Source organism: Ochlerotatus camptorhynchus, unplaced genomic scaffold (assembly GCF_037179485.1).
Source record: "Ochlerotatus camptorhynchus isolate MF236.1 unplaced genomic scaffold, CSIRO-AGI_Acam_v1.1 ptg000586l, whole genome shotgun sequence".
NCBI lineage: Eukaryota > Metazoa > Arthropoda > Insecta > Diptera > Culicidae > Ochlerotatus > Ochlerotatus camptorhynchus.
Genome location: NW_027041066.1, coordinates 210,400 through 227,281, shown reverse-complemented (window position 1 = coordinate 227,281; position 16,882 = coordinate 210,400). Strand labels below are relative to the sequence as shown.

Genomic DNA, 16,882 nt, shown 5'->3' with positions numbered 1-16,882 from the left:
TATACTAGGGTGGATCACAGGCTAAATCGATTCTAAATCAGGCCAAACTTTCTCCCAAAGGTTGAGCTCATTTGGATGTGAATGTTCTTTGAGTTTATATGGGAATTACTACGATAAAAGTAAACTTTTTGCTTACCACATCCTAGCGTCTCACCATAAAAATTTACGGATAAGTTTACTACTTGTTCTTATAGAAAATTTTCTCGAGTACAACTTCACTATCACTATTTGATGAAGTTATTGATAAATTCTGAAGCCAATAACTTTCTGATATGATTAATCGACCGCTTACAGGGCAACACTGCATCTTGCAATATGATATAGTAGCCTGGATATGTTTGTCCTATTCTTTGCGCCAAGTACAACAATGTTGCCTGCTGACCAGTCGATGGAGCATGTGAGAAGAATATCACCTTCTTAATAAATTCATAACTCATAGTTAAAACAAAGTAGTGTAAATTACCGTTACTATGATGCACATAAACATATGTCACACAAATTTACATAATAGATCGTGTAAATTTATAATACTTGTCATGAAATATTACAAATATGGTATGCAACTGTCCATCTTTGTAAGCAACATGTCTTGCAAGTTGTTAGTTTACGTGAAAAGGAAGTTCACACACAGTTTGACAAAGTAGTGTAAATTTCTGTTCTGTATGATGCACATAAATGGAGCGTCACATATCATATAAGTTTACATTATATATCATGTGAAGTTCTGAGATATTTCATGCAATGTAGCAAATATTGTAGACAAAAGTCCAATGTTGTAAACAACATTGTTTACAAGTTGCTCGGTTGCGTGACATGAAATACAAGTTTACGTGAATGTTTACATCACTATTGAAATTCATAATTTTTATCTGTGCATGCATGAATGTGTGCATGTATAGATGTGTACATCACCAGTAAAATTCAGAGTTGGTTTCTGTATAATTATTCAGACATTCCATTAAAATGTGATCTTTAGCGAAGTTGTAGCTTAGAAAATGTCCTATAAGTACAGATAGAAAATTTATCCGTTAATCATTATTGACGATGAGAACAAAATTTTTACTTTTACCATAGTAATTCCCCTATAAACTTCAAAGGGATAGTGCAATATGAGTTCACATCCAAATGAACTCAAATTTTGCAAGAATCATCAGAATCTGATTTGAAATCCATTGAGCATGGTGGAGCAAAATCGATATTTTGTACCATACTAGTGTATACCTTTGCGATGCACTTTGTGAATACAATAAACGTTCGCTAACTGAAATGGATTATTTTATTATTTTTAAAATTCCATCTTACGGTGTTCAAATGATCACTGTCAAAAATTGGTCTGCTGGCGACTTATTGTTGACAATTGTTAAAAAAATAGTGCTACAGACAGTTGTGATTTACACAAAAATCAGAAAGTCCCTTTCAGTTAGCGAACGTCAGAATAAATGGAGGGAATGTGTACAAACAAACATTTACATTTCACTCCAACAGTTGCAATGAATATGACGCTCTCTTCTCATACAGTTATGGATCGGTCTTTTGGAACTTTTTCAATAATTTTTAATATAGAAAGCTTACGTTAAATGCAATTAAATATTCAGTTAACCCATTTTAAAAAAGAAAGTTTAGTGCTATTAATATCGATCAACAGTCAATAATTCCGCACCGCAGAGCCACCCGAGCAAAGTCGGTTAACACAATGAAAGCAAATCGATATTAAAGTTTGCAGTTCTTATCACAATGAAAACTCATTTTGATTTCAACTGTCGCGACAGAAGTCTGATTGCATATTGTGCTTTCTTTATACAGTGAAGACATTTTAAATCCAAGCAACTTAACTTGAAGTTCTGCTGTTAATTTCTTGTTTAAAATTTGATTTAAGTTCATCTGTCGTTGAATTAACGATTATTGTTTATTTGTTTTGTTTAACACATCTTAGGACATTTGTGACTAAACCGAGGTGGGATTTGAGATCAAGTATTTCAGCGTGAAAAGCATGGATGCTAACCATTTACGCCAGGCCCGTATTCAGTTAAACATTATGAATGCAAAATCAGCAATTAAATTGATTTCATTGAAAGCAGGATTAGTTTTCCGTTTGATTCAACAGTGTAAAATGTTGCTCTCATTTTTGATGTGTTAACCGTTAAGTCAACCAAAATTAAATCAAATGGAGTATTCAAAATAAGTTACATCACAACAGCAAATTCTGATTTCTATTAGATCTCTAACTTTGCTCGGGCACACTCTGTGTTTTCATTGTAGATGTATGCACCTACTTGAGAGTGCTCTTGAGTGCACCTTGAGTGAAAACACAGAGTCTGGGTCTACGGTGCGGAAATTTGCATTTTGATAAGGAGATTATTCCGCGGGTTTCGCGTAATTATTTTTGCCAACAGGCCCGTCCAACCCTTTTTTTCTCTTCATACAACAGTAGAGGGAATCCGGATAAAACCGACACCCTTTGAATTTTCAAATTATTAGCTGTTTTTAACAAACTTTTTAGTAACCCCTAAGTACACTTGTCATTTATTATATTCCGAATCACCCTATAGCTGCCGCCCAAGTAACACAAATCAATACCCCGTAACTTAAGTAGATCACCTTTCTCGTGGTACGTTACGGGATGTAAGATCTACCACCGATTCCTAGTTTTGACTACTTCAACTACGGTCAGTTATCAAAGGAACACATCTAGTCCTTGTTACTTTTTATGTCTTGTTGATAGTGACAAGACTTGGCTTAATCCACCGAAGATGCTCTTGAAATAAGGAAAAAATGAGTTAGTTAGTCTTCATCTAGGGGAATTTACGTCAATCTAAGCAGCGTCCGAACTTCTATTAGCGATTTCTCAGCGTCACACACATACATGACAGGTTTGTTTGTTGACATTTATCTGCTGCTTGCTGTTATACCAATTCCAATCGACAGAATTGATCAAAACGGGTTGAACATAGTTGAAGATGCTAATTTCAAATAACAGACTGTAGTGGTAATTTTTATACGATAGATGGAGTAGATGAAAGCATAGAGTTGATAGTTCCGTTAGAGTACGGCAGTGTGAAGATTGTATATAGATATTAGAATAGCGAACTAGGACAACTTTTAAGGAAGGTACAAATCGGTTTTTTCATCTCTCTTTACCAAACTCCCCCTTTGGAGAGGGGTGGTGAGGGGTGTCCCCCCCGCCACCACTGGCAAAAAGAGATGAAAACCGACCCGTTCAAGTACCAACTGTGTGTTTGAAACAGTTCTACCGATTTTTACCGCATTTCAATTGTTATTTGAAGGAAGGCATCCAGTCGTAGGTTTGGAAATTGCAACTATTGTTTACCCCTACCACGAACATGTAGGTTGAACATGTTTTTACAACGCTCCAAACTTCTCAGGTGAGAGTGACTATTGTCGGCAGTCTCTTTTTCTTCGGCACCCTTTCCATTTGAACTGTGTGTTAACCAGCTGTTCTATTATCGGCAACTCGAAATCAGCCGTATTTTGTAGTATGTATATTTCATTTAAAGAAAAATATGGTATAACAGGAATTCACAGTCGTAAAAATGTAATCAGATTGAAGCTGAAAAGGTAAGGAATCGGCTTAATACATTCAGCGAAGAGTTTTGATGGGAAAATACAGTGAAATAAACGATTCTATTTCGGTTGCCGAAAACAGTCAATGGGTGCCGAAGCCATAATTTACCCTATATGATTCCTAATCTTCTATTCGTTGTTCCATAGTTTGAAGTGGTTAAGACTAGGGTTCTAATGCATGATCATTATCGGTGTCATTGCTTATTTTTGTTGCTAAGGAGTCCAATTTTGATTGACAAAGGGGCGCACCTTTGGAGGGTGTTCAAACACTCCGAAGGGTATAACAAGCACAACTTTTCAATTGGAATCGATTCCTTGCGATGAAGGCAAGAATGCAATACTTCATCAGGCAAACCCGAATACTTCATCATTTGTCAATAGTGATTGAGTAATACGACATGCACTAAACTAAGGACACGGGATATACTACAATAGGTCAAATCTGGTCGCAGTGGTGTTATGTCCCGAATAGAGGAAAAAAAATAGAACTTCATAGAATTATGTTGAGTTAACTGCTTTACAACCAAAACCAGTCATTTAAAGGTTGCCTGAGCGTTATTCTGTAACTGTCAAAATAAATTTTCGGCCAGCATTGACCCAACAGCTGCTGTACGATTTAGCTCTCGGGTTTTTACTGTTTTAGACGTAACATTTTATATCATTTAGTTATTTATGTGTGCCTAGTTCATCATACATACATTGAATCAAAAACTTTGTTAAAAGGTGTTTAGTTCATTCGGGGTAATATCGACATTTGCAATATGCCATAAGTTTATTTCAAAATCTTAATGTTTTTTTTTGTAGATGCCTCGTGTTTATGATCGGAAAACGTTTAATTGATATTTATAAGGTGTCGATTTTACCCCAATAAGATGTGTCGGTTTTACCCCAACCGATCTTACCCACACTCCCGATTGTTTCGCCTGAAAACACATAATTTTATTTTTTATACAAATCAAGTTTTATCAAAATATATAATTATAAGATCTCATGGAATGGTGCATCTAGAGTCAAAGAAAGATTGTGTAACGTAAAATAATGCATTCCAGTGAAAAACGTTTGGGTGTCGGTTTTACCCGGATTTCCCTTGTGTTGAATCAGAATGATAACGAAATTTGAACGGGGGTGACCCTGGCGTAGTGGTTAACATCCATGCCTCTCACGCCAAAGTCACGAGTTCAAATCTCACCCCCGGACAAGTCATGAATAACCCAAGAGTGTTAAAGTAACTATAATACAAAAAAAAACATACATACATACATACATACATACATACATATTCACCATCTATACATACATATCCACTATCACTGCTACGCGATGACCGATGAGCTCTAATTTGAAATCGTGCACAGAACTGTAGCTTGATTTCCATGAAATGATTTAATTGAAAAAAAAATAGTAATTGAAATCATTCCTAGACAGCTTTAAGGTTTGAAAAATTTCAATGTAGTTCATTATCGCTACACACTACCAAAAAGTAATGTAAATTTATGTGCCCTGAGACCGACCCTTTGGAGAGGGGTGGTGAGGGGTGTCCCCCCCCGCCACCACTGGCAAAAAGAGATGAAAACCGACCCGTTCAAGTACCAACTGTGTGTTTGAAACAGTTCTACCGATTTTTACCGCATTTCAATTGTTATTTGAAGGAAGGCATCCAGTCGTAGGTTTGGAAATTGCAACTATTGTTTACCCCTACCACGAACATGTAGGTTGAACATGTTTTTACAACGCTCCAAACTTCTCAGGTGAGAGTGACTATTGTCGGCAGTCTCTTTTTCTTCGGCACCCTTTCCATTTGAACTGTGTGTTAACCAGCTGTTCTATTATCGGCAACTCGAAATCAGCCGTATTTTGTAGTATGTATATTTCATTTAAAGAAAAATATGGTATAACAGGAATTCACAGTCGTAAAAATGTAATCAGATTGAAGCTGAAAAGGTAAGGAATCGGCTTAATACATTCAGCGAAGAGTTTTGATGGGAAAATACAGTGAAATAAACGATTCTATTTCGGTTGCCGAAAACAGTCAATGGGTGCCGAAGCCATAATTTACCCTATATGATTCCTAATCTTCTATTCGTTGTTCCATAGTTTGAAGTGGTTAAGACTAGGGTTCTAATGCATGATCATTATCGGTGTCATTGCTTATTTTTGTTGCTAAGGAGTCCAATTTTGATTGACAAAGGGGCGCACCTTTGGAGGGTGTTCAAACACTCCGAAGGGTATAACAAGCACAACTTTTCAATTGGAATCGATTCCTTGCGATGAAGGCAAGAATGCAATACTTCATCAGGCAAACCCGAATACTTCATCATTTGTCAATAGTGATTGAGTAATACGACATGCACTAAACTAAGGACACGGGATATACTACAATAGGTCAAATCTGGTCGCAGTGGTGTTATGTCCCGAATAGAGGAAAAAAAATAGAACTTCATAGATAACGAAATTTGAACGGGGGTGACCCTGGCGTAGTGGTTAACATCCATGCCTCTCACGCCAAAGTCACGAGTTCAAATCTCACCCCCGGACAAGTCATGAATAACCCAAGAGTGTTAAAGTAACTATAATAAAAAAAAAAATCATACATACATACATACATACATACATACATATTCACCATCTATACATACATATCCACTATCACTGCTACGCGATGACCGATGAGCTCTAATTTGAAATCGTGCACAGAACTGTAGCTTGATTTCCATGAAATGATTTAATTGAAAAAAAAAATAGTAATTGAAATCATTCCTAGACAGCTTTAAGGTTTGAAAAATTTCAATGTAGTTCATTATCGCTACACACTACCAAAAAGTAATGTAAATTTATGTGCCCTGAGACCGACACATGCAAGCGGCCCTTTTGACATAAGAATCAGTTGAAAGAGACGAGAAAATCAATTCATTCAAACGCACTTTTCGTCGTTTTGTGTATGCTTCGGTTTAGGAACACTTAATTTTACATGAAATCTTTGTTTACGTTCAATGATTTACGTCAAAGATGAATTACGTCTAGTGTAAAAATAGTTATTTCTAAGCGTGTACTCACAGTGCATTGCTTACTATGAAAATATATTTAATGTATGTTTATTTTTCTTTTCTTTTTCAGGTACACTTACAATAAGCTACTAAATAAACTGTCGGGATAGATGGTGCATCATTCCATTTCCGGAAAGGTAATCTTGTTAAACATCTGTCTGTCACCTGTAGCGTACATTTCACCGAGAGGGTCTTCACCCCTTGTGTGTGTATAGTATAAACTTATGTCACTTCATTTGCTACTCCAGTTGTTGGTGCAGGTTGTAAATTTTATTGATATGTCATATATCCGTTAAGCACACAACACCGTATGGTAGCTGCAGGGTTGCACTTTATACAGTTGCGTAACAAACACTCGTAAATGCCCCATAGGAGTGGTTCATAAACTCATCGAAATCTTCCGCTTGAAATTGATGCAAATATTTCACAAAACTGCTAAATGTTCACATTAGTCCATTTGATGTATTATAGCTTGAACAAATGAAAAAATATTGATCTGGGGACTTACTTGACCAATACTGGCGGAGGCGATACAGCCCTGCATGTATGCATACGTTCTTCATTTAGCAGTGGCACAGGTTGGCTTTATATGTATCACTGTTTACAGTTGTGACAAGATAATGTGTTGAATAAATCAGTTCTTACAAAAATGTACAATTCTGCTCCTATTAAGGTACAGCGCTGTTTCTTCGTATGGAATCCATATCCGTTGTATGCGTAAAAAACGATGCAAACAAAACTCTACAGCAAAAAATTTCCCACCAACTTTTTTTCTTACAAGTTAAAGTGTGATTAGTGTAAAAACAGTTGAACTGGACAATGAAATGAAGTCGATTTTATTATTACAGAAACCTTTAAATTTGGGGCAATTTTTTTCGTACTGATGATTGAGCACGCTACTCAATGCAATATCCGTTGATTGTGTCAATAAGAAGAAACCATGAAAAACATAGACGATTTGTACTCACCTACTTTTCCATCGCACATTGCTGATAAGCTTACTGTTTTATCAATTACATAATTTGTGGGCCACGATTCTTTTTTTTTTTTGCGGTCGTTCGGACTGATAACTAATCAATATAAACTCGTATAAATTATGGCATCTGTGGTAATCACCACCATTGAAATGCGCTTGTTTATTATTTGAAGTTCCATGGGTTCACAGAGTTCCCAGTAAAGCACCAACTAATTCATGTTGGTATCGTACATAATCACAAATTAAATTGGAATAGATCGTAAGGCTTGTAAAACTAAATCTGTTATAACAGAATAGATCTTATAAGATGTCAAATTATATCAATTGGTTTCATTAATTTGGAAAAAAAAATACACCCTTTTTTACATATCATCTGAAAGAGCTTCGTTTTTTGAGCACAGCGATATTTTTTTCGAACCCACTCACTTTCATCTCGATTTTTAAATCTAGATTTAAAGCAAAATAAAACTTCACTGTTTGACACTAAACTGACAAACTGACAGCACGCTCTCATACAAAGTGACACCGAGGGGCGCTAATAAGGTGATTTTTGTAAATGTAATCGTACTTATTTAAAATAGTTCCAGTGTACCAAAATTGATGAAATGTTGGGTTTGGTTTCCATTTTTAATGCAGATTACGAATATGCATTTACCTAAATACCCTTAAAGAACCCAATTATAATGAAAATAAAATTTTCTTAAGCTTCACTTTTTTACAGGATGATGCTAATGATGATATTTTTTTTCCTTGATTTGTTTTCCGTACTGAGTACCAAGGGTACCGCCCAACAAACAGTGGAAGCGGAATAAGAGCTTATTCAGGCAAAAATATGCTTCTTCAGCTAAACAATAGCTTATTCATCCCTTAATCAGCACAAATTGTTTGTTGGGTGACGCCAGGAAAGCAACTCCCACACCTGGACCCTATCTATAGACCCTTCAATTCATGGACCTGGGACCAACGGCTGTACTTCAGAGATTTTATGCCTCAGAAAATCCCGACGGCACCGACTGGGATTGAACCCAGGTCCTTTGAAGTGAGAGGCTATCACACTTACCACACCACTAGAGCTGCTGATGATGATAATTGTCTACCACTCATTATAGCACGAAAGTAAGGTCGATAGCAGTGGCTTTCCTCACTATTTGATTTGATCAAGTTAAATAACCTCTGACTGTCCAAAACATGTTACTGAGCAGTTCCACTCAGATTCGCAAATCGTTTCGGATCGACCTTTTACGATTATGATGAAACTTTGCACAGTTGTTTGTTATTGCTCAACATGCCATTTTACATAAATGGTTCCCTAGTTTTGCACACGACTAACACTTGAAAAGGGCTTATGTAAAAAAGATACGCATCAATAGAAAAATATATATCTCGTGAACGATTTGTTTGATCGAGATGGTGTCTTAAAAGAAGTTGCGGACAACTATTGTGCCTTTCAAGAAAAATATACACTGTAAAAAAATATTTTTTTTTACAAAAAAAATTTAAATTACTTAAATTGCATATCTTTTTAAAATATTTTTTTATATTTATTTTGTAGCTTAGGTAAAGAAATACCTATTGACACTGTGTATTTGCTGGGCAAATCATAATTAAAAAAGTTATGAATTATTGAAAAAATAAGTATTTTCCAAAATACTACCGATAGTTATCGAATATCTTTGAAATAGTGTTAATATTAAAACACATTAAATTTACAACAAAAAAGCTCATAAAGCATAAATTGCCCAAAGTTGTTATTTTCGAGATACTCGTAGGTTAAAATTCACTTATCGCATAATTTGAGCAATTTTTGCTCTTTTGAGATGTTATTCGTGAGTGTTCAATCTTGACAATAGTTTTAATAAAAAGCCCAATTAATTTCCTTAAACTTTGCTGTTCACAGTTTTTTAATCGTACGCATGAGTTAAGATATAATTAATTATGAGTAAGAGACGGTATGGGAAAAGTGTATTTTTCTGTTTAATAAACCATATCACATGGTACAGGTACTATGATTATTATTTTTTTATTTGTCGAATCGGTAGACAAGCCGTTTTACCAACCCACAAGCTGATTGATTACAGTTTGTGAGTTGAAGAGTCAACTTGATATTTTGACATTTGATCAGAAATAAAGAATATTCTATGCAACTCTACTAAACATCCAAAGAAAAGTTATGTGTTGTGACAAAATACAATAAAGTTGATAAAACATATGAACACGATTGAAAAGAGAGAAATACAGATGAAACCATCCCAAAGTTTATCACAAAAAAATACTGAGTACACTACACAGTATGTTCGAGAACAGCTAGCGAATTCAATATCCTTTTAAACTGCCAAATGATCAGATAAAGTTGAAATTTGGTTTGATTAGAAAAAATGAGAAAATGAAACATCGAGCAGAACATTTTACAACTAATAGGGGAAATGGATGTAATGTCGGCCTAAATGTCCCTAATTTGGGCCCATACATAAATTCAGCAATTGACTAAATTTTCAATAGCGACCAAAAATATCCTTTGGTACCGTCGCAATGACGCGTTCATCTAGATAAACTTGATAAATAGCAGAATTTTAGCGATGGGTCCAATCTTAGATCCATAGGCCAACATTAGAACCATTTCCCCTACTTCATAAAATGTTAATGCTTATTTTTAATTTTCTAAAATTGTTGTGTAAAAAAATGACCTGACAAAGATTTTTGTAATCTCGGATATAGAAAAATTCTAGTTTTACAAAAATGTGATAGTCTCTTCAATATTTTTTTTTGTTTGTCTCTCATTACTGGAACTTGATTTTTTTTTGTATTTTTATACATTTTAAAAAGATACAAATCACTCAAAAAATAAAGATTCAGGATTCGTGATTAATTCTTTAGAAAGCAAACTTAACCCATTCTTCAAGATTCTAAACTATGAACAAACTATTTCTGAACTTGAAATGAACTCAAAGTATATTTACGACGATCCGCAATGAGATCATACTATCTCGCATACTATATAATTAATACCGATTATTTTACAGATTTTTTTCAGACAGAAACAGATTAAAAAGATTTTTTACAGTGAAAATACAGATTGAAAATGGCATTAAATGTTGCAACACTGCGTCGTCTTTGCATTGGTGCGATGCATGCAGTTCCACTCATACGTCGTGTCCAACGCTTATCCGTCCGTTGCTCGAAAGTAAATGACGAAGAATACGATTTGGCAAACGTTTTTATTATCACTGCTTTTCTCCTCCCTTCCTTTCATTGGTGAAATGGTGAGCGGTCAACCGAGCATTGAGCTCGCTCATGTGACCTCCAGTATAGAAATTAAAAACGTAGTCCTTCGTCAAAAAATTACTTGAATAGATCCATTGAATTGTATCCAAATAATGCCAATATTGGCGCAGAATCAAAAAAGTTTGTATTCATGTTTCAATATTTCCCTCAATTTTCCAATTCTGTTTGATTACAGATTGCTCTTGTGCATCTTTTGTGAGGAAAAGTGTCATTTGTCTCGGAATAGTTCATCGGATATAACAAATTTAGTAAGGAGCATCCCTGTATTGATGGCCCACCAGAAATATTGTTGAACGTATTGACGTAAAAATATTGATGGAAATATTGACAAAACTTCTTCCGTGTAAAGTGCACTTTTCAACGTTTGCTAAACCGGATAAGCTAAGAGCGTACAAGAATCACCTAATGTACTACGATAATCATTCAAAAGTCGTGTTTAATTCATTAGTGTCTTATGTAATAAAAAATGCCCAGGTTCATAAATCATGCCCTATGAAATTCTAAAGTTTATTTGCCTCAGTGCATATGCAGATCTTTAAGTCATTTTTCTGCCAAAATTTCCTTCAACATTCCAAATATTTACAGAACAAATTGACTTCGATCGGACAGTTTTTTTTTATTTTTATATTAAAGACAATAGTAGCATGTTGCCAAAATGAGATATCGCTGCAAGCAATATCGAACATTTATGGAATATAACTTCGATCCAAACATTCACTTGCAAACCAAAGATGAAATTAATTATGCTCTTGAATCTCTGTCTACTTCTATAGTTGAAGCAAGAGCTGCCTCAGTACCAAAATGCGAGGTTAAATTTGATTCAATTATAATAGAAGACGATCTTCAGCTCTTGATCCGTCTTACAAATGTCCGTAGGAGACAATATCAAACAACACGCAATCCTGCCATCGAAGTTATCTGGCGGGATTTGCAGAATCAAATTGAAAAGCAATTCTCTGCCCTGAGGAACAAAACTTTTGAAAATTATGTTTCTAAATTAGACCCAAGTTCCATACCCTTTTGGAAACTCACAAAAATTTTGAAAAAAAAACCTCGAAAGCCTATTCCAGCGCTTAAGGGGAAGTTCACCGCACCGAAAAAAAATTATTACGTTTTGATTTTTTCTAAAAATATTGGGAAAAGGTATCAAAAATCTAACAAAATCACATTTTTTCTAATTTCTAATTTCACGTGAAAAAACATTTTTAATAAGTCATTATGGCATAAAGTTGGACTCAAAAAACCACAAAACATCGACTTTTCGGTTTAGCTGAGAGTCCATTTTTTTTCATGATGGTATAGAAAAAATATGATTACATGTAATTTTCGTCAAGAATCTTACGAAGAAACTGATTTTATTGGATTTTTGATAATTTTTCCCAACATTTTTAGAAAAATAAAAAGGTGTCAAAACTAAATTTGAATTTTCGGACAAATTTGGAAAAAGCTCAGAAACTTGCTAAGCAATTCGAGAGTTCCCATAATTTCAGTTTGGGTCTTACTAGTGATATTGAGAATCAGCTGAAGCTTCTAGCTACCGTCCAATAAGTTTGCTTTCTTCAATAAGTAAACTTTTTGAAAAAATAATTTTGAATAGAATGATGCGTCACATCAATACGATCTCAATTTTTGCAGATGAGCAGTTTGGATTTCGCCATGGACTCATTAACTCTTAAGAGTTATCAATTTAATTCGTTCAAACAAATCTGAAGGCTACTAAACTGAAGTTGCTCTTCTGGACATAGAAAAAGCATTCGACAGTGTTTGGCATGAAGGTTTTATTGCTAAATTGAAAAAGTTTAATTTTCTCCTTTATATTATGAAATAAGTTCAAAATTATTTAACTAACTCTGCAGGTAAATTATCAAAATTCCAAATCTGATCGACTACTTGTTAGAGCAGGAGTTCCTCAGGGTAGCATTCTTGGGCCTATAATGTATAACATTTTCACTTCGGACCTCCCAGATTTGCCTCAGAGTTGCCACAAATCTTTGTTCGCTGATGACACAGGCATTTCCTAAAGTCTTCGTGTTATTTGCAGCAGACTGCAGACAAAACTCAACTTATAATATTTCCACATAGGCGTAGAGCTTCGTTTTTGAAACCTACATAGTAGTAGTCACATAGTCACTATGAACGGAGTTCCAATTTCCTGGTCAAACCAAGTGAAATATCTTGGATTAGTACTTGACCAAAAATTAACTTTTAAAGATCACATTAAGGGGAAGTTTACCGGCCCGAAAATAAATAAAATATTTTCTGTACGTTTTTATTTTTCTAAAAAATTTGGGAAAAATTATCAAAAATCCAAGAAAATCAGTTTCTGTCTTAGATTTTTGTCAAAAATTACATGTAAAAATATTTTTTCTATCTCATCACGAAAAAAAAAATGGACTTTCAGAAAAACCGAAAAGTCGATGTTTTATGGTTTTTTGAGTCCAACTTTATACCATAATGACTTATAAAAAATGTTTTTGCACGTGAATTTTCTTTGAAAAATTAGAAAAAATGTGATTTTGTTAGATGTTTTATACTTTTTTTCAATTTTTTAGAAAAATCAAAACGTAATTATTTTTTTTTCGGAGCGGTGAACTTCCCCTTAAGGGCATTCAAGCCAAATATAACAAACATATAAAATGTTTGTATCCTCTTATAAACAGGAAATCCAAACTTTGCCTGACGAATGAACTTCTAATATTTGAACAAGTTTTTAGAATTTACGCTTTACGCTTACGCTGTGCCAATATGGTCTAGTTGCTGCACCACCAGGAAAAAAGCACTTCAAAAGATTCAGAACAAAGTTCTGAAGATGATTTTGAAGTTGCCTCCCTGGTACAGTACTACAGAGGTACTGTACCAAGATAAGATTTAGTTTTAGATTTTAGTTTTAAGATTTCAATTGTTATACTGACATGCAGGTATAAAAAACCTGTTTAAAATACTGAATTGCCAAGGCAGGAACAATGTAAAAACACTTAGATATATATCATAACAATTCAGGCTGGTAAGTTACTGTAGTAACTGGAGCACCTAGGTTAAAAATGAAATGTAATTTATTTTGAATTTGGAAGAAATAAAGAGTTAAAAAAAAGATATTGCTGCATGAATACGATTAAATATTTTCTAAAAAAGCAGCATTGGTTGCCAACACCATAATTCTAAATGTCCGACAACTGTCATCCAAAATGTTTAAACAATATAGAACAAAAATAATTGTTTTATCTCTGGTTATTTATTTATTTATTTCTTTATTTATTTATTTATTTATTTATTAATTAATTAATTAATTTATTTATTTATTTATTTATTTATTTATTTATTTATTTATTTATTTATTTATTTATTTATTTATTTATTTATTTATTTATTTATTTATTTATTTATTTATTTATTTATTTATTTATTTATTTATTTATTTATTTATTTATTTATTTATTTATTTATTTATTTATTTATTTATTTATTTATTTATTTATTTATTTATACTTATTTATTTATTTTCGTGTTTGATGAATGCAATGAATAAATAAATAAATAAATGAGCTAGTAATAGCGATGATAACAACACTGTTACGTTCTGTCATGACAACAAAACCGATGAGATTTTTAAGTAAATCTCTATCATCATTTTCTCATCCGATGATAGTGACAGAAGTATTTCTGTAAACATCGCGTGAGATCTTTCATTGAAAATGACATTTACCAGCCCTGATCTCAATAAACAAATGTTGAAGTGCTCAAATAAATACCCATGAAGAAAAACAATAAGATGAAGAAGTAAGGAAAATGTGTTGGATTATTTTATGGTGTCGACTTTTTATATTGGGGCAGCTGTTTCACTAATAGTGGTTTACCTATGGTTGCGGTATGGGTTTTATGTTGGAATTATGGTGTTAATCCAGATAATTTTTATTTTTCATCGGTAACTCTCCTAAAATAAAGTCGATTTGCAAATTTGAAACTTTAAATTAGCCCAAAACTGACGGAAAGCAATTAATTTCCCCTAAAATTTTAACTCCTTTTATAGTTTCAGTGTAGTGCTCATATAATAGTGGAATTAATTAGAAACCAATGCTTTCCACTATTATAGGAACCAAAGTTAGCAACTACCACAAGTACGTGTTCCTATTTATGGAGAACGAGTTTTCGAAAAAAGTAAGCAATGAAATATTTTTCTAGCAAACTAAAGGTTATAGGTAGATTGATTAATAAAAATGGTATGCAGATTGTTTATTTATTATGTTAATAAATAAATTGCCTAAGTTCCTCAACACTGGCTCACTTAACATATTTTTGTTTTCCATTGTCCTCTCGTCCTAATCTGATTTTTAGTCTTTCAACTTTTTATCGCAGAATCCGAATGGCAATTCAAGCTCTATTTCTCCTGTTTCTCCTTATAAAGTTAGGATTGTCCATAAACTAATTAGAAATAGTATATAAATGGAGCAAAACTGCAGCAAAAAGCGCTGTGTTGTGCTTCATTTGTATAGAGCAAACACCACGTATTTTTCTGTCTGGCGAAAAACTTAAGATTTCAAAAAGCACGCAATAATCGGTGATCCATATTCATAAACAATTTTTCTAGATCGTTCCTTGTTGATTGTGATGCTAATCCATCCGTTTGTTGCACCGCACTTCAGTTAGTCGAACATCTTGAAACTGTTAGAAAAACACGCACTAAAAACCCGTTTCCAATTCTAGCCGTTATTATCACGCACTTGATTTCTATACTTAACTTGCAACGATGGCCTTCAAAGCGCAGTTTTCTTACGGTACATTGCACATACTCACCTTGTTTCAGTTATGGCGTTTTATAGACGTTCAAACAGATTGGTTCGTTGCCTGTTGGTTTTGCTCGTCATATTAATGTTTCTAATGACGTCTACAGTGACATTTAATTGAAAACAAACCTGAGATACTATTTAAATACATACGAATACGGACCTCAGGGCATTGGTATTAAGTTGCATCAGCAAAATCAGAAGAAAGATGGTCTCTGTGTTACAGATATTTGCTGATTCATGGGTATTTCGATGTCTATGTTTGACGTTTCATGCTATTCAATGTTGTCGCTGTACATTTAGATTTTCACTATGCACAACTACAACAGTCCACAGCAAACAGCTGATGAGACATCGATGAAGCTATCACGGTTGATAATCACAGCTCAGTAGTGGCTACTTTCGCACTTTTTCTTCGCTTTCGTTTTTGTGTTGTTTTCCTAAATTCCCGTTATATCACTCGTTCAATATTTTATGATAAGTTGTGAACACGATATACGTTCCAGCATCACAAACACTTCGGTGGGCATGGCATAAATAAATCGCTATCTCATTTATGTTTTTCCAATGAGAATAAAGGGAAAAATAAACTTCACACTTACGGATGAGTCACGACCGGCAATTTCTATCCACACAGCGTCTGAATCGTCTGATTACGTAGCACAAACTGATCTGAGTTCCTTGCGCAAATAGACTTTATAGAGAGCTCAAGAAAGAGAATAACGTATAGCTGCTATACTCATTACTCGGTGTGTTCTCACTGACCATCGACGAGACGGCAAGTTCATCCATCTAGCTTGTGATAAGGTTGTGGGAATACATCACTAGCCAGCAATATTTTTTTTAAGATTTATGGAATATTATAAACAAGCTATGAGTGTTTAAAAATATTCGCTTGATTTTTTTCGCTTTATAAACTGAACATTGATCATTATTTTATAGAATATCACCTTGGATTTTACTACAAAACAAAAACGCTCAAAATTTTGGACGTCGATGGAAACACCCTTATTTTCGATAATCGTTATCTTGAACGCCTTTACGTGTAGGCAATCAACACGGTCCACGTATTACATTCTTATCCTACCGTTGTACTCCTGTCGTTGATTAGAAGAAATCAGTCGCAAAAAATCGCAGCAATAAAGCAAGTAGCTAATGTGAACTGCATTCGATCACAAAATATTTTAGCATTTGAAAAATATGTTCTCTTTTACAAT

The 16,882-nt window shown here is 34.0% G+C and overlaps 1 protein-coding gene across 3 annotated transcripts in view; it reads right to left on the bottom strand.

Annotated features, from left to right (window-relative positions):
- LOC135713832 (glucose dehydrogenase [FAD, quinone]-like) overlaps nt 1–16,373 on the bottom strand; it is a 31,220-nt gene extending 14,847 nt beyond the window's left edge. The window contains exon 1 of one of the 3 annotated variants that reach the window (XM_065237068.1): nt 16,268–16,373. The gene's annotated coding sequence lies outside the window, so the exon portion shown is untranslated. The remainder of the gene's footprint in view (nt 1–16,267) is intronic. The other 2 variants (XM_065237069.1, XM_065237067.1) reach the window with 2 other exon arrangements.
- Between the last annotated feature and the right edge of the window lie 509 nt (nt 16,374–16,882).